At 41.3% G+C, this 24,637-nt stretch overlaps 1 pseudogene; it reads left to right on the top strand.

Annotated features, from left to right (window-relative positions):
* Positions 1-209: 209 nt before the first annotated feature.
* Positions 210-709, top strand: LOC112297201 (ferritin light chain pseudogene; annotated as a pseudogene).
* Positions 710-24,637: the final 23,928 nt, after the last annotated feature.

Genomic DNA, 24,637 nt, shown 5'->3' with positions numbered 1-24,637 from the left:
GTGATGCAAGAGTGGCATTGGTGGTCCTGGGATCAGTCTCTTGCTTCAACAGGGTTAGACAGAACAGACCTGGGGTGCCCCTTAATTCCAACTGCCCTCCAATTTCTTTTCTAGTCACAACCTTTGGAACCATATCAGCCATCCTCAGCCTCCAAGACTAGCCAAGACTGGTTTTTTTTTTCACCTTAATTCTTTATTGCCAAACAACTATGAGCTCCCAAATTCGTCAGAATTATGCCACCGAGGTTGGAGGCTGCTGTCAACCACCTGGCAAACCTCCATCTGTGGTCTTCCTACACCTACCTCTCTCTGGGCCTCTGTTTCGACGGTGATGATGTGGCTCTGCAAGGCATGGGCCACTTCTTCCGAGATTTGGCCAAGGAGAACCGTGGGGGTGCCGAGAGTCTCCTAAAGCTGCAAAACCAGTGTGGTGGTTGCATTCTCTTCCAGGACATGGTGAAGTCTTCCCAAGGTGAGTGGTGTGAAACTCAGGATGCCATGGGAGCAGCCATGGCTTTGGAGAAGAATCAGAACCAGGCCCTTTTGGATGTGCATGCCCTGGGTTCTGTGCACACACTCATTTCTGTGACTTCTGGAGAACCATTTCCTGGATGAGAAGGTGAAACTCATCAAGAAGATGGGAGACCACCTGACTGACATCTGCAGGCTGGTTGGCCCTAGGACACCTTTGGAGCCCAGAGGCCTTTGAGGGGTCCCTCTGCATTTCCCTGGTGTCTGGCTTTTGCCTGAGTATCTTCCTGAAACCACTAGACACCCGTTTAATCACCCTGGAATCCTCTCCCATGCATTGGACCAGACAATAGAAACAATAAAGTTTTTTGCAGGAAAGGAAAAAAAAGGTGATGTGATACATAGTGATGTGGTGGCTATTTTAATTGGGTGATCTTTATGGAAGTGACCCTAGATTTAAAAAAAAAAAAAGAAAAGAGGCAGCCATGCAAGACTCAGGGGGCTCTTGAGAGAGAAGCTGAGGGAATGCTTGGGGCAAGGACCCTCAGGTGGACATGAGTTTGGTGATTTTAGGGAGCTAACGGAAATCTAATGTGCTTCAGGGTAGTGGTAAGAAGGCAAGTTCCACAACATAAGATCAACTAAGAATCTAGGGAAGCCAGTTCACATTGGATTGATAAGCCACTGAAGCTTTGACAGAAGCAAGTTGCACGCCATTTTGTAGAAAGAACATAAGCAAAGCCAGTCTCAAAAACACCTGGAACGTGGGGCTCAGGAGCCAATCTCTCTCTCTCTCCCCCCACAGCTTGTTTCCCCATTATTCTGCATCTTATCTTCATTCTCTCTCTCCACTCTATTGTGCTCTGAAAGGGTCATTTCAAAGAAAATTCTACTTAGCCTTGCTTGGGCTTCAGGTCCATTACACATCTGTCCCTGTATCCAGGGGAACAACAGCTCCAACTAGCATCACAAGGTTTGAAGGAGTTTTCCAGAAGAAAGAAGGCACCAAAATGAAGCAATATATTTCCTCTACAGTCGAAAAGGAAGTTCCTACTGGGAAGCAAGTGTGTGGGCATATGGGTTTAGTTTGTCCCTTGGGCTGCAGAGAGGAGCTCAGTGGTGGGGTGGGGGTATGGGAGTGTGGGACACCATCTAACTTTGAGGGAGTTCTTCTCTAGCTAATCCATTTTTTCATCTCAGTCTGAGCTGGTTTAATACAACTTTGTGATAAGGTACTCTATGTAATTTTCATTCTTATATCTATATTTTGCAAAGTTTCTTCATAAATAGGTGTTATTTTATTGGCAGTTCAGAGACTTGGGACTTTCTCAGACATTACCACGGGGCATTTCCGGCTGGGTTTCCCACCCCTCAGCCACAGGATGCGAATACTTGGAAGGTGGTCAGGGCCAGCACACTGCCGAGACGCTGTGCTGCCAAGCAACTGGGGCTTCCCTTCCCTGGACGGGAGTGTCAGTGCCTCTGGGCATTCCTGAAGTTGCTCTAAACTTAAGGATGCCTCTGATTGCAAACAGGTACCAAAACATAAACTGCATTCTCTTTTCCTACAAATTTACTATGAGGAGACACTGGGTAAGTCAGTGAAAGTATATATGCAAGGATGTTGTTTATAGTGAGAAATAATTTGGAACAAAAAGGAATGGAACATTTGGAGTAAAGAGTCTGTTTAATGTGTTGTCTGCCATGAAAGGAAGGTAATCCATTTATGCTTTCAATAAGTATTTATCCTCTACCTCCAGAAGAGATACCTACTGGAGTGTTTTCCTACAGCACAAAAATCCCCCTACTTTAAGATCCATCTCTCTCCCCAAATCCATAGAGATAGGTTGCCAACAGCTACCCAGTTATTCATTCATTCAACAAAGGTATGTTGTGTGACTCTTGACTGTTGTAGATGATAACTACACCAAGAAACCACAGCTCTGGTACATTACTACTCAGTAGAGTGCTACGGTGAACATTTTAAGACCATCCTTTGCTTGGCCATCTGTGAGTCCTGTTGCATGTATACCTAGGAGTGGAATTGCTGGGCATAGGGTATGCCTGTGTTCAACTTCTGTGTATACCAGGGTGGTGCCGTTGGATGAAAATATGATGCAAGCCAGGAATGTACCTTTACATTTTTAGCATTACATTAACAAAGTAAAAATTCACAGATGAAAATAATTTCAATAACATATTTTAGTCAACTTGATATATCCAAAATATTCTCATTTTGACACATAGAGTTACTCTTTAAAATTTTTTAACTTTTAAAAAATTAATGAGATACTTTATATCCTGTTTTTCATTTTAGGTTTTCAAAAATTTAATATGAGTACAGCACATCTCGGTTTGGAGCAGCCACATTTCAAGCATACATGTGGTTAGTGGCTACTAAATCGTGCAGTTTTGGAAGGAAGGGAATTTGGGCTTATGTTGTGCAAAAGAAAAATTTTATGTTTACTACAACATTTGCCTAGAATATAAAACAAATAAGTGATGTGTTTCCCACAACCAGTTCTAACCAGTTGTAAACTACTCAGAACCTTGAGTGACTCAGAGATGCCAGACCCTCGCAGGACATAAATGGAAACATCTTCCTCACCAATGACCGTGTTTCCAGAACTATGTATGATTTCTTATGAGCAGAGGGTAACACAGGTGACCTTGCATGGTAAAAGGCAATGCTGCAGACATAAGCAGTGTCTTAACATGATTTTATAAACATTGTGGACTTTACCATTGAGGTCAGTAATTTTTAAATATTTTGACTACATATGCATTACCTGGGAAGCTTGTTATAAATGCAAATTCTAATTCTAGAGTATACACCTAAAAATGTAAATGTTAAAACAGTGATGCTGATGTAGGATGTCCAAAGTCCACATTTAGATGCATACCATTGTATTTTTAGGAAACCTAAGAAAAACTTGTTTTTTAAAAGAGCTCTCTTGTAGAAACACTTAGCGTGGATTTCACAGGATGAGACTGGAAAAAGGGAGAACCAACGCAAAGCTGTTACAATTGTTCAGGGAGAAAATAATAGAAGCCTGAAGTAGGGTACTTCTGGCCAGAGGTAGAAGAGGGTGAATTAAGAGATGTTAAGATTATTTGAACCTAGTGTGATGTGGAAAGTGGAGTCAGGAGAGAGGCGAAAGAGTCTGATTGCGATGACTGGATGGCCATTGCGCTGCTATTCATCAAGATAAGAACTACTAAGGGAAGTGGAAAGTGGATGTTTGTCCATTCTAACACAGGACACACACATGCCATTTGAATGGCTATATTGCCCATTTCTCTTGACTCACCTGCCATTTTTGTCTACCGATGGTCATAATAATGCCATTGTGATTATTGGCAATCACGTGATTAAACAGAAATATCAAGAGCTACTATTGCCTCAGAGATATTTAATACTCTGACTCATGAAATAGCCTGAAAAGTTTATGTTTAATTCTTGTTATAAGTTAGAAATGAGTTTTCTAATCAGAATGACTGCAAAAGTCCTCCTTTCTTTGAAGTTTCTCGAGAACTCAAAAGTTATCTGATACCTCTGAGGGACTATGGTCAACAGAGAGACCTCAAACAAAGAGTATACAAGTTAAGGGTAGTCAAGCTAAGAAGAAAGAGAATAGCAACTCCTAGAGTTAAGAAGAAAAGCTTTTGACTTACCAGTTATTAATAATAAGGACACCAAAGACAGAAACAGTGCTGATCAGAGCCCCTGATAGCATGGAATGAGGCCTTGTCATGCTTCAGTCATCTTTAGAAAGTTTTCAAAGAAAGAAGCTTCCCAGGTTTTGTTAGCAATCCTATGCCTTAATAGACCCTATTGGACTATTAAAATGAAGATTTTGACACCCAGACTGAGGAAAATTAGAGAAGCAGTCTCTCCTTAAGGAATTATATGTGTGTGCACTGCACATAGCAATAACATGCATTTCAGTAATATTACGCTAATGCAGTAGGTTTTTGTTCAATTAAATTGCTTCCCTCTCTCCAACACCTCACCTCTTGTAGAGAGTAGCTGGAAATGGTGTGAACACTGTACTGTCTCCCTCTGTGAGCTTTCTATGTCTTGCTAGGATAGGATCTGAAACCAAACATCCACGGTGTTTTATGGCGTCATGCCAGAATTTACCATGATTGCAACAGTTGTTTCCCAGTGATTAAAAAAAAATAAATGCTTTAGAATTTCTTGTTTTTCCAGTGTGGCAGGTGGTTGTGCTTGCCTCTAAGTCATGTTTAGCACAGGATTCAAAACTGAAATATACCTGAAAAGCATGCACTCAGTTCGAGGGCAACAGACTAGGATACCTACCTAAGTCCTTTCTTAAAAATTATCCAGGAAGTGACATAAAAACCAAAAAGAGAGGTTCTCTAATGCTTGCTGGGCATCAAGGAGCTGAAGCATGGATAGGTTGGTGCTGGTACAGAGCTAGTAAAACAGTGGCAGCACATCAGCCTTGGAAGAGCCCCAGTCCTTCCTACACAAACACTGATGCCTTTGACATTGTGTCAAGGAGTCTATTTTGGGAATCATCAGTGTCAGGACATGTTCTTCAATGAGACAGAGCTGGGGAGAAAGAAATAGTGGATACTCTCTGGCTGCCTCTTTTCTGTCTTCTTCACTGGTCTTCCTCCTCTCTCCTGACTACCTTGATGTCAAGAGGGGTTTCATCTTTAGAGCTCTTTCTTCTCTTTTCCATCCATAGTCATTCCACAGATGGTAACATTTGGTTTATGGCTTCAAGCATGCCATCCCCAGTGATGTCCACTTTTGTACATCTAGCCTAGACATCATCTGAGCTCTCTTAATTTACATATCCAAATAGTTGTTTGATGGTTCAATATTTAATAGGCACTTCAAACTTACCTTGTCTAAATTCAGATTTTAATGCTTCCCTTCAAATCTCCTCCTTTTGTACTCATTTTCTTGTTCAAAAGGCAACTTTATTCTTCAAATTGTCCACATAAACAATCTTAGGGTCACCCTTGATTTTTCTTCTTGTCACACCCCATATCCAATCCATCAGCAATTTTGGAGGATAAAAATTTTATCCTCAAAATACATCCAATTTCTACTTCATGCCCGCCACTACCACTTGGGCCAAAACTCCATCATGTCCTCCCTGGACTGCATTAGCTTCCTCAGTAGTTTTCCGGCTTCTCACCCTGTGATTCTCTGTGTAACAGCCTGAGTGATACATCTAAAACATGTTCCACACCCTCTTTATTCATGGATGAAAATCCTCCAACAGTTGCCCCTATAATCAAGACAAAGCCCACGTCTGCACATTCACCATGTGCACTGTGCTAAGGCCATAGCTCCCTGCAGACTCTGCTACCCTCCTCTCTCCTGCTCATACACTCCTCTCCAGGCACATTGAGCTCCTTGCTAATCCTGAAGCACAGCATGCTCACTCCCAACTCAAGAGCTTTTGGCTTGGCTGTATATTCTGTTTGGAACACCCTTTCAAAAACTATTTATATAACTTTTTTCCTCCATTTTCCTCAATTGCTGCTCAAATATCCCATGATGGAAATGATATCCCTTGAGCACCCTGTATGAAAAAAGCAGTCCTGCTCCCACATTGACATTCCCTAGCTTTTCTCCATCCTACCTGTCACCAGCTGACTCACTACATAGGCATTTGTTTGTTTATTTGTGTATTGTCTGTTTTCCCCAGAGGAGTGAAAGCTCTAGGAGCCAGAACTTTGTTTCCTTCACTGCTTATCTCCAGGGCCAAAAACAATGCTTGGAATAGAGTGAGTTAAAAATACACACTGAAAGAATGATCTGTGGAAATAGGGCAGGGGCTCACAGATTTGGGTGGCCATCAAAAGGATACATATTTCTGGGCCCAGTCCCAAAACTGGTAATTCCAAATTTCTAAGACTTGTGCTCCAAAAGCTGATTTTTGTATAACTCCTGGGAAATTATGATAATCGTTGAGACTTAAGAACTGTGAACCCTAAAAACTAGTTCTCAGGGTCCTTGGGAAACCACCTCTGAGAACCCCTGAAGGTACTTGGGGAAAATATGAAGGGGCTGGAAATCCCAAAGGGGAGCCAGACCAGAGTTAGATGGACACAGTTTTAGAACTGTTATTATGACCTTGTTCTAGCTCCAGGCTGCCCCAGAATGGGAAATGTGGGTTATAATGGAAAGTGAATGATTCAGACTTAATATCACATTTAGGTTGGAAACCTCAGGCTAGCCCCTTCTGTTTTTCTCAGGAGACACCAGCACCACCCACAGCCAAAGAGAAAAGGTAGAAATGGTCCTGTTTGTATTTGCATAGAGGCAGAGGGTGAAGGGGAACTTTGGCCTTCATATCACTAAAGGCAAAACATTCAGGTTGTGTCCACATGAGATCGAGGCGCCATAGTTATTCCTTGGTGTGCAATGGAAAGAGCCCTGCAATGGAAGTCAGGGCACCCGGGCTCTGGTCCTAGACCTGTCTCAAATTGGATATGTGACTTGCTGTATATTATGGAATAGCTGTGGACCTCAACTCTCTCTTCTGTAAACTGAGGTTACGTCCTTTCTCACCCCAAGGGCCTACTGAGTCCATGCATGATCTCAGCCCTTCAGTAACTTGACAGAAATATGCCTGAAGTAACCTTCTGTCCTGAAAATGCTAACGACTGTGTCAAAACAGGCAGAGTAGATGAGGGCAAGAACAAAGGTACAGGAGATATTTAAAGGGGGTCTGAGCCGACTGATATGGAATGGGCTTCAGAATCTGAGAAAACACATAAAGGCTCATTCCTTCATACTCAGACTCTCTCATCCTCATTCTGGGATGCAGATAGAGAGGAAAAGGCCCAGGCCCACAAAATGCTTCGTTGTCATTTTGCTGTGAACTAATTAGGCCACTTGCATCAGGAGAGGATCTGTCAAGTCTGATGATGTCCTTAACTACCACATCAGGAAAAGTAAAAATGATGTTCAGTTTGAGTGTGTCTTAAGACTGTAATTATAACATCAGTTTACTTTAATCCTGAAAATATCCGTGCTCCATCTAAACTGAGACTGCACTGAAAATGACTTGCCTTCTTTTCCCCATGCAGGCCAGATGGGCAGAAGTGCGTTTCAACAGAGCTCCTCTGGGGTGGCAGTGTGGACAAATGTCTGCAGAAGGATCTTTTCGAGTAGATTAAGTGAAAGGAAAAGTTTAACACAGAGGCTCAGCAATTCTGCTGGATCTCACTTGCAAACAGCCATGAAAAAGAAATTACATGGGAGGGAATGGGCTGATGCTTGCCGTCTGCTGCAGGGCATCTCGGAAGCAGCAAAAGAAACCACAGACCCAGCCAAGGATTGTTAAGTCTTAACTGGCTTCCCTGGGGAACACGGCACCCAATATTATCTGGGAACTGGGTGGAAAATGAAAAGCACATAACACTCCTTCACAGGTATATAGTGTTTTTCATATTCAAAGCTGTTTAATGTCTCCCTTGGGAGCCTTGTGAGGTAAGAGAGGAGGTGATTACATCCTCATTTTGTCAAAGGGAGAATCAAAGCGGAAGCATGGAGCAATTTGCACACAAAATAATTGGAATCAGTGTTCAAACAACATCAGGCTTCAGGGGTTCTTGATCTTGAAGCCAGAGCTCCAAAATATGAGGCCCAGAGCCTGGATCAGAAAAGCTTATATCAAAGGAAGCAAATGGCCAAGCACAGCCTCATAATTAAAAGTGATTGGACAGAACTCAAGTCATGGTGCAGAATAATGCAAGCAGATCCATAACCAAAATGACAAATAAGCGGCACTTCACTTTAAAGTTAAATTAATTTCCTACAGCGTATTTCTGTAGGCATATTGGCATTTGATGGAATCAGCTATGCATTGATAAAAAGGCAGAAATTAGAATAAAGAAAATTCTGGATGCCTGAATTTATCTCTAAAGAATAGTTACAACATGTTCAAAGGAGCAAAAGTTAATTTGAATTAATAAAAGCTTAAACATAACCCTTCTTTCACATCTAGCCTTTTTGTTTCTTTCATTTGACTATTTTTCTTTCTTCAGTGCTATTGGCAAAAAGAAGGAAATAGAGAAAGAAACAAATTAGATCACCTTTAATTCAAGTACAACAAGAAATTTATAGAATATATACCAAGAACTTGTTTCTAGTTATGGAAGGACCTCATCCATGAACAGGGATGTCTTCATTCGGGCTTCCCTTGATACCTGATTGAGAAGAACACAGTCAGTGAGCACTCCCAAATCACACCTGAAGACCTATCTATCTATACCTATCTATCAATCATCTATCTGTCTATCATTTATATCTGGTGACTGATGGGGTGTAAAAAACAAGGGCTTACAGTCAGAGAAAGACAACTACCATATGATTTCACCCATATGTGGAGTCTCATGAACAAAATGAATTAAAAAGTAAAACAGAGACCAACTCAGAGAGCAGGCTGACAGCTGTCGGAGGCAGGGGTTGGGGGCTGGGTAGGGAAGGTGGAGACATTGAGCTAAAAAAGAAGAAAAAAACAAGGAAAAACTCATCCACAGGAACAGTGTGGTGATTGCTGAGAAGAGGGCCTGGAGGGAGGTGGAAGAGGGAGGGTAGAAGGGGGGTAAATGGTGATGGAAGGATCCTTGACTTGGGGTGGTGAACACACAGTACAGTGTACAGATGATGTGTTGTAGGATTGTGCACCTGAAGCCTGTATAATTTTGTTAACCTGTGTCACCCCAGTAAACTTAATAAAAAGCAAAGAAAATGAGGGCTCAGAGGCCAGACTGCACATGTTCCATCCTGACTCTACTATTACTGAGGTGCGTGTCTTTCAGCAGGTGAGTATCCATAGCTATGAAATGGAGACAGTACTTCAAGAGGATTGTTGTTTGTTTCCCTGAAAACTATATGAAATAACACTGTGTATAAATAAATTAGCCTAGTAACTAGTGGAAAGCAAATGTTTAACAAAAGTTAGATTCAAAATAGAGCCTTTGGCTTCTTTGAACAAATTACACAAATTTAGTGACTTAAAACAGCGCACATTCACTGTCATCATTGGATAGATGAGAAGCCCAGCATCGGTCACACTGGGCTAAAATCAGTGTGCATAGGGGCTGCACTCCTTTCTGGAGGTATGAGGGGAGCCCATCTCCTTGCCTCTGTCATCAAAGCCAGTAATGTTCAATCTCCCTGTGCCTTTCATCCCAGAGCCACATCCTCCTTCACCTGTCCCACCTACCTCTTTCATTTTTGTGATTATACTGGACTCACCTGCATAATCCAGGATACTCTCCCCATCTCAAATCATCTCACAGCAACTGTAGGAGGTAGACTGACAGCCCTTAAAAAGATTTGTTCTAATCCTCAGACCTGTAAATGTTACCTTCTGTGGCAAAAAGAACTGTGCAGATATAATTAAAGGTCTTAAAATGGGGAGATTATCCTGGATTTTCAGGGTAGCCTCCAAATGCCATCACAACTGTCCTTACACAAAGGAGGCAGAAGGAGATTACAGTGCAGAAGTGGAGAAAGCCACCATGACCATGAAGGCAGAGATTCCAGGGTTGCAGCCACAGGCTAAGGAATACTAGCAGCTACCAGAAGCTGGAAGAGGCAAGGAACAGATTCTCTCTTTCAGCCCAATAAAACTGAGTTCAGAGTTCTGGCCTCCAGATCTGTGAGATAATCAGTTTCTAAGTTGTTCGAAGCCACCAAGTTTATGGTAACTTGTTATAGCAGCCACAGGAAACTAATACAACAACCATCATTTCATCTGTAACCTTAATTCTCCTTTTCCACATAACATAGTCCCAGGTTTGGGGGGTTAGATCATGGACAACTTTGGGGGACCATTCCTTTGCTTACTACCCTCTTCTAACTATTAGCTCCATAAATATATCACTATAACTCCCTCCACCTCCTTCCATATAACACACTGCACCAAAGCTCTTTCTTTAAATTCTGTAATTTAGTGGTTGAGAGTGTTGATTTACTGACTGTGTGACCTTTGGAAGTTACTTAATATAGTTTACTCACCAATATTCTGGAGGTAATTTAGTACTGCCTCATAGAATGGTTGAACTGATCAAATAATACAATGCCTACACATTTCTTATTGTTTTGCACATAATAATCTGTCAGCATTGCCATATAATATGATTATCATCCTTTTTCATCACCATCAGCAGCAGCAGCAATAGGTGGTAGAAGGAACATGGACATATCAGTTTTCTATTCCACAGTAAAAATGGCTTAAACAATAATCATGTATTATTTCATGGGCATGTGAATCATCGGTTTTGGCTGAGGTCATTTGGGAAATTTTTCTGCTGGTCTCACCTGAGCTCACTCTTGGGGCAGCACTCAGCCTGGCAGACTGCATGCTCCAAGTGACCTCATTCCACGGCTGGGGGCTGCTGCTGCTGCGCACAGGGTGTTGCAACCTTGCATGTACCTGTTGGCCCAGGTTCCTGTACATGGCAGCCTCAGGATAAGTTGCAATTATCACTTCTGCTACATTCTGCTGATCAAAGTCTATTTCAAGGACAGCCTGAATTCAAAAGAGGGGCAAGACGGTCTTTCCCTCTAGATGGAAGAAATTAAAAAGTCTCTTTTCTAAGGGATATGCTTAAGGTGATGGGATAGATTTGTAGCCATTTCTCATAATTTACCACAGTGAGCTTCAGGAAATAGTTCTGGATCTGAAATTTTGCAAATGATGACCTTAGGCAATCTCATAACCTTCAGTACATACAATAAGATCCCTTGAGAGCCTATTATAGCCAACCACTGTGTAACATCTGGAGATACTAAGAAAGCCTGAGATAGGCTTTCTTCTCTAAAGAAAGTAATTTGTAATACCTGGGTAATATTTGTCTTAAACTATTGGTGGGAAGATAAAATAGGGTATGTATATAAAATGTCAAGCATAGTGCTTGGCAGTGTCTAGCATATAGTAAGTGCTCAATGAATGAGAGCTATCATTATTATTCACTTTTCACAAGCATGTCCAGATTTCACTTGAAACTTGGTATGGAAGACATGGAAGACATGCCTTCTGTATTAGTCTGCTCAGGATGCCATAACTAAATACCATGGATTGGGTGGTTTGAATAACAAAAAGTTCCCTGTGGAAGTCCAAAGCAAGATGCAGCAAGATAGTTCTCATTCAAAGGCCTCTTCCCTCTTCTCTGGGCTAGTAGGCAACTGCCATCTCTCTCTGTGCTCACCAGACCTCTTCTTGGTGTTCGTGTATGGAGAGAAGGGGAGCAAGTTCTCCAATCTTTATTTTAGTGAGGGCATCAGTCCTCGCCTGAGGGTCCTACCTCATGACCTCACTTAACACTTAGTACTTCCCAAAGTCCCCTTCTCCAGAAACCTACACATTGTGAGTATTAGGTATTAAAATTTCTATTTATTCAACATTAGGACTTCAACATAAGAATTTTGGGGGAACACAAACATTCAGTTCTTAACACCACCCAAAGTCTTTCGTCTTTCAGGCCCAGAGAATAGAAAGCTGGGATATGAACTCTTGAGTAGCCTGGAATTGATTTCATAGCATTGAATTGGAGCTCTCTTTTAAGTAAACATTTTCAGTCAAAACTAAGTGTTCATGCAACCTCAGACTTGTTCTATCCATACATACAACTGTACGCATAAAGTGCAGTTACCAGAGCTATAGACACATAATGCACTAATTTACTCTTCAACAAAGACAGGTGTTTAAATGCCTCTCAATGTCCAGGGAGTGGCAACACCTGGGTAATAGCCTCAGCTTCAGGCAAAGCTTATTTTTTTTTGTTCAAAGGCTAATTCCAAAATCCTGGGTGTCAGAACCATCCAGTAAGAACAGAGAACGGAACTGGGAGTCTGACCACCTGGCTTCTAGAGGCATTGTTAGCACTAACAAGCTCTGTGAACTCAAGTAACCTCTTATGACCCCAGTCTCTTAGTGTACAATAAATGGAGGAATTAACTTAGCATTTTTTGTGCTCTGTGCCATGGTGCCCTGAAATAACGTAGACCTGCAGCAGGGACAGGAGAGTGGGCAGCTTGCAAGCACTCAGCATCCATATCAGCCCAGCACCTTCCCCTGTCTAAGCCTCACCTAAGTCTTGAATAAAAGATCCAATATAGGGACAATGTAAATGGTTGGCAGTCAGTGGGCTGGATGAGGGTTCTAAAGTCTACTGTGCTTACGAAGCAACTGAGGATCTTGCTGAAATTCATTTTCTGATTCATTCGGTCTAGGGTGAGGTGTTTAAGAAGCAAGGAGATGGTACTGGTACTGCCTGTGCCCAGACCATGCTCTGCGCAGTAAGGGATTCAATTACAATAGGAATCTTTATGTCCAAATGTGTCATTTACTGAGGAAAACTATTTCTAGTGCAGGTGCAAGGGTGTCGGATGAGAAAGATAGACGAAGCTTTGTAATCTTAGGGATAACAGATATGTCCAATAAGCCTCTCCTCCAGAAGAGGCAGATCTGAAATTTCATGGAGGGTCAGGCACACCTGGACTGACTTTGGTGAAGTTCACAGGTACCTCGAACTTCATGTGGAATCAAAGCAAATCTCTTTGAGGGTTCAGTGCAATTCCATTACCTTTTCCATTGTTGTTTTCATTTTATCACTCCTCTGCATTGCCCGTTTCCAGGTAAAGACAGGAAATAGAAAGACCAAAATGCCAATAGTACGAAAGGATTTTTGTGCAGTATTTACAGTCCAGCTGGAATTAGGAAGTAACAAAAAATCACACAAGCAAAGCAAATCTTGAGACCATCCAATTTGGCGGAGCTCAGAGCGACTGACTAAGAATCTGATAGGGAAGATATCTAAAGTTTCGGGCCTATAAAGCCCCCCCATTATTCATTTCAATACCAGAAATTTCCAGTCCCTACAGCTCTGGTTCCCCACCCAGTTGGGTAATTAGCTTGCTTAGCTACCCTGACAGGGAACTAGTCTTAACACCATCATGTTCAGAAGCACCAACCTCCCTGATGAACCATATTATTAGAGGTTGCAAAGATAATCCAAAGACGAACAGTCTGCAAAGCCACGTGAAAACCACAAAGATGAATTAAGTTACATTCCAGAGACTAAAGAATAAATTGAAAATGAGACCATTTCTTATTCAAGACTTCCTCCCAGTTCCCTCTGAATGTAAACACATGGCTCTCTGCAGAGGATGGGTCACCCACTGCCTGGGGCAAGCAGCTTGAGTTTTATTACCTGGGTGATCCCTGGCAGCATCCACTCTTCAGGAGGCACAAACCTGGCTCCCCTTTACTTTGTCTCATGTGATGGTTTCCAGCTCTCATAACATTTTAATTAAATTTGGGCTTGTCTTTCTCTCTCACCTTACTCTCTGCATCAAAGGAGAGGCTTTTCACATGCTGCCTGGCTGGGGTCCCTGCAATTCTTCCCTTCCGAAAGCTGGCTGCTTTGCCATACAAGGGGAGCAGCAATTAAATCAAAGCAGAGGTTACCCGCAGCTTCTCGGAGAGAGAGCTGCACATAACTTCAATGTGACATATATGAATGCAATGAATTCTATAATGCAAATTTACATGTGGGTCAAATGAGAAATAGCTTTGCATTTGGTAGTACACTGGGTACTAGGTAACTGTCACACAATAAATAATTCATCTTGCATAGTCACTTGCTATGTAAATGATAGTCTATGTATATTAATGCATTTACCACTTAGAATAAAATGGGCAGCTGGGGCCAAATGACTCTCTCAGGACATGTTACCATTACTGCTCCCTAGTGAGTTTAACTCTTCACTTCTGAGGATAGTAATGAGGATATTAATTGAATAGGTCATGAGATTTATTTTGATGAAGTCAGGGTTACATAAAGACAAGTGAATAATTTTAACACACCTTGATGGCATTGACTTTGGCAGAGTTTGGGTTAACAGTAACAACTTACAACTCATTCTAGTTGAGATTCAGTGGAATTCAAGAAAATGACAAAGGCTAGCTATTTTCAAGTGGCAAACTCCACTTAGATTCATTCTTTAAAGTGCCATTTGGTCTCATGAAAAACACATTTAACCTTCTAACCATTTAACCGGATTTCTTGGTTTCTTCAAAGCAGCTGTTGATGAATTTTCTGCACCATATTTACTATCCACTTGGATATCAAATCTATGGAAAGAAAAAGTCATTTTCTCACTCTGGAAACATGCTATAAATAGAGTTCTGGGGACTGCAGTTCAACCTAGCCAAGCTGACATGTATAAAAGCAATTACAGAACTAATATCCAAACTCGTCTAGACCCGCCAAACCTTGGAAATTCATGTCTTCTCCTGGGGAGAATGTGGTAACTATATAAATGGAAGAGTTGCGGTAGTAAATGTTGTAACGCTTTAGAACTTCAACAGCTTTGCCGAGGAAGTCTCTCGTGCACTTACCTCCTTGAGTGTTCTACAGGAGGGACATTTCCTTCTAACACTACAAGAGTAATGCCAGGCAGTAGAGCAACATAGCTCCAGTTCTGCTGCCATCAGTGGGACTCCAGCTCACACAGAAGCAATACCTGCAGCAGCAACAGGACACCGTTTGCTCTTGGAATGGCTCCTCTGTGTAACTGATGAGGGTGGAGGGCTCAGCCTCGGTGGTGAGAGATTATGATGGATTCATACGCATGTGTCAGCATACTTGGGACAGCAGGAAGATGCTTGTTAGAGTGGCACCAGAGAAGGCTGGACATACTGGAGCCAATTATGTGGTGAGTTGGAGCCATTAAAATTTGAGTAATCAGTGGGACTACAGTTGTACTCTCCAGCTACTGCCATCTCAGGAATGGATATGGCAGCTGCATTTTCATAGTTATAAATCTAGTGTTCATGGAATGTTCTAGGGCACTGGTCCCTAGGACAGGATGGGAGGAAGGCAGGGCCCAGTTGAAGGTATGGAAGACCAGGGATGAGGGACAAGCAGTTAGAACCAGATTGTTAGGGTTGGGTTGAAAACACAATCAAAATCTCAGGAGAAGTGGACTAAGAAAATGGGATGTATGACAGAAATATGATAATATTGTAAAACCAAACTCAAAAATAAATAGGAACAGAGAAGCAAGAAGCTCAACCAACAATAAGTTAGTCCTTCAAGGTCACAAAAAACTTGCTACATCTTGTTACATCTCCAAATTGGCACCTGACTTAGGCTACAAAATAAACGCTGGATTTCCTGGTCCACCTGGTTCTGTTATAGAATTCTAACCCCAGCTCACATTAACCGCTGGTGCTCCTTATGTTACAGGGAAGTGGGAGTTCTCAGTGGAAATTTCAGAGACAAATAAGGGATAATATAATAATCCCAATAGGGAAGTAACTAACCCTTACCCGTCATCACTTGAAAAAACATGCTATTTGGCTAATTTAAGTAGATTTGAAAAACTTTTCTGTAAAACTTAAAAATCAGCATAATGCTTCCCTCCTCCCTCACCCTTAGGAAAGTTGTGATTAATCACAGATGTAAAACACAAACAATGTAAATGTACAATTGAAAAACAGACTATTTATTACAATGTTGTTAAAATGGAAATGAGAAATCCAGAATCCTTTGAATTTCTTGGGAGGAGAATACACAGAGGTGATGGAAAACCCAAAATAGGAAAATATAAAAAGAGATTTTTCTTAAAATGGGGGTTATTAAAATTCTACCTAGAATTCAAGAAATGATATGTGATATATATCAAGTATGTATATGTATAAGCAGTAAATATATACATATATAGGTTTCATATATATGTATATATCATACACATCTGTTTCTTTTTTAAAGTCTGGTAACTCATAGCTAGAACTGTCAGTAGAATGGGAAAAGAGGATGCAGCAAATATAATCAAAAGATGGAGACAGAAAGAGATGAGAGAGGAATAATAGAAATTAGAGGGCAGTGAGTGAACAGGAAAGAGATGGAGAAACATAAAGAAAGAAAATAAAGCAAAATATAAGGGGCAGTCTTATGCAGGGGTGTCAAACTCATTTTCACCCAGGGCCACATCAGCCTTGCGGTTGCCTTCAAAGGGCCGAATGTAATTTTAGGACTGCATAAATGTAACTACTCCTTAACTAGGGGCAAAGAGCTCGGCGCTGCCACCGGGTAGAAACAAGGTGCCGGGCTGGATAAAACAAGGTGGAGGGCTAGATTCGGCCCGTGGGCCTTGTGTTTGCCACCTGTGCTCTAGAGGAAGTAGGGAAAGGGCAAAAAAGATCTGAGAGAGGAAAACAAGGACCGGGAGTCACAACAGGGTTGAAAATACTGCCAGAGAGCTCCTCTGTGTGAATGGATTGTTCTGTGTGCCCAAGCAGGAATCAGTCTACCACAGGAGAAAGAAAAAGGGTGAGGAGAAAACGTAAAATAACTAAAGTGAAGACACCCTATGATAAGAATCATCATTAACAAATGGGCTGCTTACTGACCCCCTTAGACCTTTCATCTGATTAGAACAAAGCCAAAGAAAGTCTTTAAAGTAGTGTTGAATAAAAGGGGATGTGCTTCACAGTTAAAAAGTTGTGCTCCTGCAATCCTTCTCCCCTTCTTCCCTCTAGTGGCTAAGAGGAAACATCGCCCACGTGCAGGCAGGCTCAGGTAGCCCTCTCCTCCTCTCCACAGAGCTCTCAGCTCTCACTCCTCGTGGCTCCATCCACTTCCTGGTCCAGCTCCCTTTCTTGTTCAGGCCCTTCCTTCAGCATCCCAAACTCCTCTAGCACTCCCCATCACGCATCTCCCCACACCCCTTCTAACTTTGCCACATCTGTCTACTCTTCAGGATGGAGTTCTTTAAAAAGTACATCTAATCATGTTACTTTTCCAAAATCTTTCCAAAGCTTTCCATTGTATTCACAACATTTTTACCATTCGACCTACAGAGTGTTGCCTGACCCAGCCTCGGACTACCCTTACTGGTTCACCTGCTTTAGCCACACAGACCTTCCCTAAGCAACGTGAGAGCACCCCATACTCATTTCATTCCTGCTTACTCTTGTTTTTCTCTCTGCCTCCTAGTGTTGCCTATTCTTTAACATAAATGTTACATCCTCAAAGAGGAGTACCTTTACCTGGAAGATACTGCTAAATCAGAGCACCCTCTACTTCTATTATGACTCTTTTAAAAATATTTTTTTGGTGTAGAGTTGTTGAACATTTGCCTCTCCCACCGGAGTGTAAGAACAGAAACTATATATTTTACGTACCTCAGTATTTCCAAAAAGAAACGTGCTTTTCAGCCTAGAAGCAGACCTTGTTAGCACAGAGGTGGGTGTTTCTACCTTTCATCCAGTGGGTTTTATGTTGTAAAACTTAGCAATACCTGGAAAATTCTTCATTTACGTCAAATGTTTTCTGTAAAGAGCCAGGAAGTAAGTAGCTCTTTGAGGCTTTGCAGGCTAGAGGATGGATCTCTTCTGCAACCATTCAGCTCTGCTTGCAGGGTGAAAGCAGTCCTAGGTAATATGTAAGCAAATGGACATGGCCAAGTTCCAGCAAAACTATATCTACCAACTCTGAAATCTGAAATTCACAGTTTTTACATCATGAGATGCAGTTATTATTTGGATTCTCTTTCAATTTTAAAAATGTAAAAACTATCCTTAGATTCACAGACACACAAAACAGGCAGAGGGCTAGACTGGGCTTCTGGACTTTATCAACCCTGGTCCATGTCAGAACCACTTGCCACCTGGCACGCTTCTTTCCCTTCTTAACCTCTCCTCATTGTGAAAACAACCAACCAACAATCACAGCAATATGAAACTCTGCTTTCTAGAAAGAGGAAATAAATAATCTGATCATAGCACAACCCTCCTCCCACCCCAAACACACACCTTGCTTAAATTCCTTCAGGGTCTTTCTGTTTCACTTAGATTTCAGTCAGAACTCCTTCACAGGTCTGAGGAGGCTCCTGCAGATTTTGACTGATCCACACACCAGTCTGTGACTGGCTGTACAGGATGAATGTCTTTCCCATCCTTGCCCGGCTCTCCCTCACTCAGCCCAAGACCTCCACTGGAGGTTGCCCTCATGTTTCACCCTGCCCTGTGCAAGCTAGTAGTCACTACCTTTTCATGGAGAGTTCCCTTGCAGGTGTGATGCTTGTTGCCTGTTCTATGTTTTCTAGCACACACTCTAAGTTGCTACTACCCCCACCTCCTCTTACCTTCTTCTTACCTGTCAGAGTTCACCACCCACCAGAGGGTTAGGAATGCAATTCCCAATGTGTTTCTTTTTCTTTTTTTTTACAATTTGCATTTTTTAAAGTTAGAAAATAATGCCCTAAAATATTAGTGCCTTTCATCAAATACTTAAAACAATAAATGATGGCATTAAAGCCCATCTTTTGACTTCTAGCCTAGGGCCTTAGGTGGTCCCCCCACCCCCAAGTAATGCTGATTAACTAATGGTGAATTAACTAGCCATTCACCACTATTTGTTAAATGTGATAATATATGTGTATTGTCACCCATATGAAGAAACTAGCTGATACTCATTAAGAGGGAAAAATAAAGTGTTACTTTAAAAAACAAATGTAAAAGTAATGCTTTAGTCATGCAAATGTACAATATTCTGCAGGATTTCCTTGGTTCAAGAATTGCCACTGACTAGGTGGCTTACCAACAATAGAAATGTGCCTCTCGCAGTACCGGGGGCTGGAGTCTGAGACCATGGTGCCACTGGGGTCAGGTTCTGCTCAGGGTCCTCTTCTCACTGACTTCTCACTGCATCGTCACATGGGGGTTGTGGGCTGGTGTGTTCTCTTGCTACTTTTCTAAAGGCACTAATCCCATTCACGAGGACGTCACTGTCGTGACCTTGTCTAGTTCATCTTACCTCCCAAAGGCCCTGACTCCCAACACCATCACATTGGAAGGTAGGGTTTCCACATCCAGATTTGAGAGAGACGCAGAAATTCACTCCATAACAATTGCAAAAAGATACTATGCATAAAAATAGTAAGTGAAGTGCTTCTGAAACATTCATATTTGAATAAATAAATTTTGGCAAGTTAGAAAGCCCATGGACATTTTTGCATTTCAGGGCTTGGCTAATGGGATAACAAATGTAAAATCAATTGAAAAAACAAACTTTAGTCTTTGTCTTAATGCAGGTGTGTGTGTGTGTCAGTTAAACTCTTAGGAGACCTACTTAAAGGATGAAGTACATACGGGAGTGCTCTGCGTGCATCCCCTCTTTGTACCCATCTTCCAGCTCTGGGCAAGGTCTGTTGCTGCTGGCTCACAGCGGGACCCTCCCTGGGAGTTGCCTCTGCAGTCAAGGGTCCTCCTGATCCAAAGCTGTGAGCCCTGCCCTGCAGCAAGCAGCTGGCCACCAAAAGGGGTGCAAAGACCCTTTTACCTAAATTCAGGGCAATTGTTAAGGTCATCAAAGCTCCAGAGTTTCCTCTGGATTATTGTCAGGGTCTTAGTTGCCATCAAATTACAGAGCAAGACAGTTCTACTTTTCTTACTTGCTTAAAAGGGTGTCACCAGAGAGTTCTCCCCAATAAACCTTGAGTGTGAAATTCTCCCTCTCAGAGTGTGTTCTCAAAAGAAACAATCTAAAAAAGCTAATTCCCAAAAAGTAGAGCATGTCCATATATTTTTTATCTACTTGGTTGAAATTTTTATTTCTCAGGAGGTGAATAAAATAATAGGAGGGAACAGCTAAACTTAGCTTATTTCTGAATACATTTTAGAGAAGATTACTGGTGGCTGAAGAAGGAGGTATAAAAATGAGAAAATATATGGGATGAACTTATTTTGTACAAAATGTATGGTGCATTAGGACAAGAAAAATATTAAACAATATTAGAACAATAAAGAGACACGAAACTAAACCAGAAAGGGGTAAGCCTAAGATTAGCTAATATATGCAAAGGAATGATAAAGAAAACTAAAGTGGAGAACCAAGATGGCGGCTTAGGTGGACACGCTGCGCCTCCTCCCACAACCAGAACTGACAGAAAATCGAACAGCAAGGAAGTCCGACACCAAGGAAATAAAAAGTGAACATTCATCCAGACTGGTAGGAGGGGCGGAGAGGGGCGGCCAGGGTGGAGAGGACTCGCGTTGCCCTGGCAGGACCGAGACTGGCAGAGTGTGGGGCCAACAGGGCAAGCAGTCTGACCACTGGCAGACCCTGCGGCCCCACATTTGCACACAGATAAACCAGACAAACAGCGGGGAGCAAAGCAGACCACATAACCCAGGGCACCAGCGCAGGGAGATAAAGCCTCAAACCTCTGATTGAAAGAGCCCATGGGGGTTGGGGCGGCAGCAGGAAAGACTCCTAGCCTCACAGGAGAGGTCGTTGGAGAGACCCACAGGGGCCTAGGGCGTACACAAGCCCACCCACTCGGGAACCAGCACCAGAGGGGCCCAGTTTCATTGTGGGTAGCAGAGTGAAAGATTGAAATCCGGTGGAGAGGGGACCGGGCACCATTGCTCCCTCTCGGCCCCTCCCCCACTTACAGCATCACAGCACAGTGACCAGCGACCAGCGTTACCCTGCCCTGGTGAACACCTAAGGCTCCACCCCTTTAAGTAACAGACTCGCCAAGACCAAAAAAAAAATGGCCCAAATGACAGAACACTTCAAAACTCCAGAAAAAAATACAACTAAGCGAGGAAGAGATAGCCAACCTATTGGATGCACAGTTCAAAACACTGGTTCTCAAGACACTCACAGAATTGGTTGAATTTGTTCGAAAACCAGATGAAAAAATGAAGCCTACGCTAAGAGAAACAAAGGAAAATGTACAGGGAACCAATAGTGATGTGAAGGAAACTGGGACTCAAATCAATGGTGTGGACCAGAAGGAAGAAAGAAACATCCAACCAGAAAAGAATGAAGAAACAAGAATTTGGAAAAATGAGGAGAGGCTTAGGAACCTCCAGGATGTCTTGAAATGTTCCAACATCCGAATTATAGGGGTGCCAGAAGGAGAAGAGGAAGAACAAAAAATGGAAAACTTATTTGAACAAATAATGAAGGAGAACTTCCCCAATCTGGCAAAGGAAGTAGACTTCCAGGAAGTCCAGGAAGCTCAGAGAGTCCCAAAGAAGCTGGACCCAAGGAGGAATACACCAAGGCACATCTTAATTACATTACCTAAGATTAAGCAGAAGGAGAGAATCTTAGAAGCGGCAAGAGAAAAGGAGACAGTTACCTACAAAGGACTTCCCATAAGACTGTCAGCTGATTTCTCCAAAGAGACCTTACAGGCAAGAAGGGGCTGGCAAGAAGTATTCCAAGTCATGAAAGGCAAGAACCTACATCCAAGATTACTGTATCCAGCAAAGCTATCATTTAGAATGGAAGGGAAGATAAAGTGCTTCTCAGATAAGGTCAAGTTAAAGGAGTTCATCATCACAAAGCCCTTATTATATGAAATGTTAAAGGGACTTACCCAAGAAAAAGAAGATCAAAAATAGGAACAGTAAAGATGACAGCAAACTCACAGTTATTAACGACCACACCTAAAACAAAAACAAGAACAAAGTAGGCAAACAACTAGAACAGGAACAGAACCATAGAGATGGACATCACATAGAGGGTTGTCAATACGGGAGTGGGAGGGAGAGGGGGGGAAAGGTACAGAGAATAAGTAGCATAGATGATAGGTGGAAAATAGACAGGGGGAGGGTAAGAATAGTGTAGGAAATGTAGAAGCCAAAGAACTTATAAGTATGACCCATGGACATGAACTATAGGGGGGAAATGTGGGAGGGAGGGGGTGGGCAGGATGGAGTGGAGTAAGGGGGGGGGGGAAATGGGACAACTGTAATAGCATAATCAATAAATATATTTTAAAAAAAGAAAAAAGAAAAGAAAACTAAAGTGATATATGTGTACATGTGTATGGTTTTAATTTTCCCTTATAAGCTTCTGGGCTTTGAGACAACTACAGATCATTCAATGTTTCCTTTCCCAGGTCCTTTTCTTCCTACATTTATACAGTTCCTGAAAGCTAGTACGTGCTTGATAAAAGACAGGGGAAAGAGGTAAGGAAGAAGGAAGGAAGCAAGGAAAGAAAGAAGGAAGGAAGAGAGGGTGAGAGAGGGAAAGAAAGAAAAGGAGTAAATGCTGTAATTTAAAGAGACAATAGAGAGAGCAACATTGCCTGAGCCTATTTTGTTTCTATGGTTTTTTAGGAGACTAATACTTGATCTGATAAAATAGATAGTGTTAAAGAGAAGTTAAAGTCCAAGAATGAAAAACAATCATGTTTTATTTTTTGAGTCTTTCAAACCTGAGTTCAAATCATAGTGTTAGGTCTTTGAGCAAATTGTATATAAATATTTTATAAATAATTTCATGAATGATGTGGTCATTATAAAATTATAAAATATAAAACTATTTACATTAATCAGAATATTGTTAACTTTACATTTAATTAGCTATCATCCGTCACCCATTCTTCCATCCACTCATCCCATTTGTTGTTTAAACTGCTCTTTCTGGCATGTTCCCTTTTCATCTCCACTTTGGAAGCTGCTGAAATATGTCTTGATGTCAATCCATCAAAGACACGTCTTTGTCTCTGCTGGTATCTTCTATTTCATGTGATGTCTTTCTACTTTTACTTAAATTTTCATTTGTATTCAGTTCATTACCTTGTACCTTAACTCCAAAATCTATGTCTTCCTCATTTCATACCCTCAAAACATCTAGGAAAGGCTCACACACATATTAGTGTCTTAATAAATATTTATTCATTATGTAAACAAGGAAAATGTAATATGTGTGCCAGGTACATTTACAGGGTTAAATTGTCTCTTCAAATTTACTCAAGGAACTCATCAGAGAGTGTGATGTGTTCTATGGATCAGCTCATGCTTATTCAAAAAATATATTTTAAAAGATATTCTTAAAACAGTAATTCCTAAAATTTTCATAAAGACCCAGAGGGGGATAAAAATGGGTTCTCCCTTTGAGAAACATCAGATAGTACCTGAAGGTCAAATGCAGACTAAAGTTACTAAGTATCTACGATCCAGAAAAAATAATTGAGTATTCTTATTTCTGGTTATACTGGTACAATAAAGTTTTATTATTATTTTTTGTTTTACAAATACTGTAACTTATAATTAGCAAAAGTATAAAGGGAGGTATTTGCTTCTATTCTATAAAATATGAGACTTAGAAGTTCAAACTACTTACAAAATGTAAATAGCTATTGTCTGGCCTATGAGCTTTCTACTTAATGGTCAACTTTGAAATTAACAGAAATAATACATTAATTCAATAATTGTTCATTTCTGAGACATCATTAGCCAGTTAGGTCTCTAGTAGACATTTAGACTTAAAGGTCAAGAGCACAGCTGTTAGTGCACTAGAAAACATGATGTCCTAAGTGATATTTTGATGACCTATAAGAGTTAATGTGTTTCCTATGTAAGCACTTTAGACCATTGTTGGTGCTGAAACAACCCTAATAATGTATAGCTAGCAGAGAATAAAAATTGTAAAGATAATGTCTTACTTGAAGCAATAAAGGTTAATTAAGTGAGGATGTATTGAACTAGGAGAAGGAGGTTTTCCTGTAAAAACAATATTAAGCACTGAATTGTAAGCACAAGATTCCCAAACAATGTCATCACATAATTGAGGCCCTCAAACAACTTCTTGCTGAAATATCCAGCCCAGAAGAGCGGTTTCTCAGGCAGTTACGATTCCTCACAAGGGGATTTATGAGCTAGGGTCAGAACTTTGAATTATTAATCAGCAACTAGAGCAAACTTCAGGATAATCAAAGGGCAAAGACCTCGGTGTAATAATTACTCAGAACTTTTAACATGTACAAAATCTAAGCAAAAAGCATAAAAATATGCATCACATAAAGATGACTGATGCTATCAAAACAATACAGTATACAGTAGTGAAGCCCAAATGTGAGAAACAACACAATGAAAAGTCACATCAGTCTGAACTTCACGAAACCAAGTACCTAGTCCATTATGTTGATAAGCCAATACTTCAGTCCTCTGTTTATTGAATTTTGGTTTGGTCTGTTACTAATATATTTTCCCCATCCATTTCGTGCTTGGCTTGCAATGTGTGACTTTCATTTATATATTCCCTTTATCTATTTAATGCCTGTGTTTTGGATAGGTTGTTGCTTTATTTCTTTTCATTTACTGTGTTTTTTATTAGTCTGGATAAA

This window comes from Desmodus rotundus, chromosome 11 (genome assembly GCF_022682495.2).
Source record: "Desmodus rotundus isolate HL8 chromosome 11, HLdesRot8A.1, whole genome shotgun sequence".
In the NCBI taxonomy this organism is placed as follows: Eukaryota; Metazoa; Chordata; class Mammalia; order Chiroptera; family Phyllostomidae; genus Desmodus; species Desmodus rotundus.
This window is presented reverse-complemented; position numbering and strand designations above follow the sequence as displayed.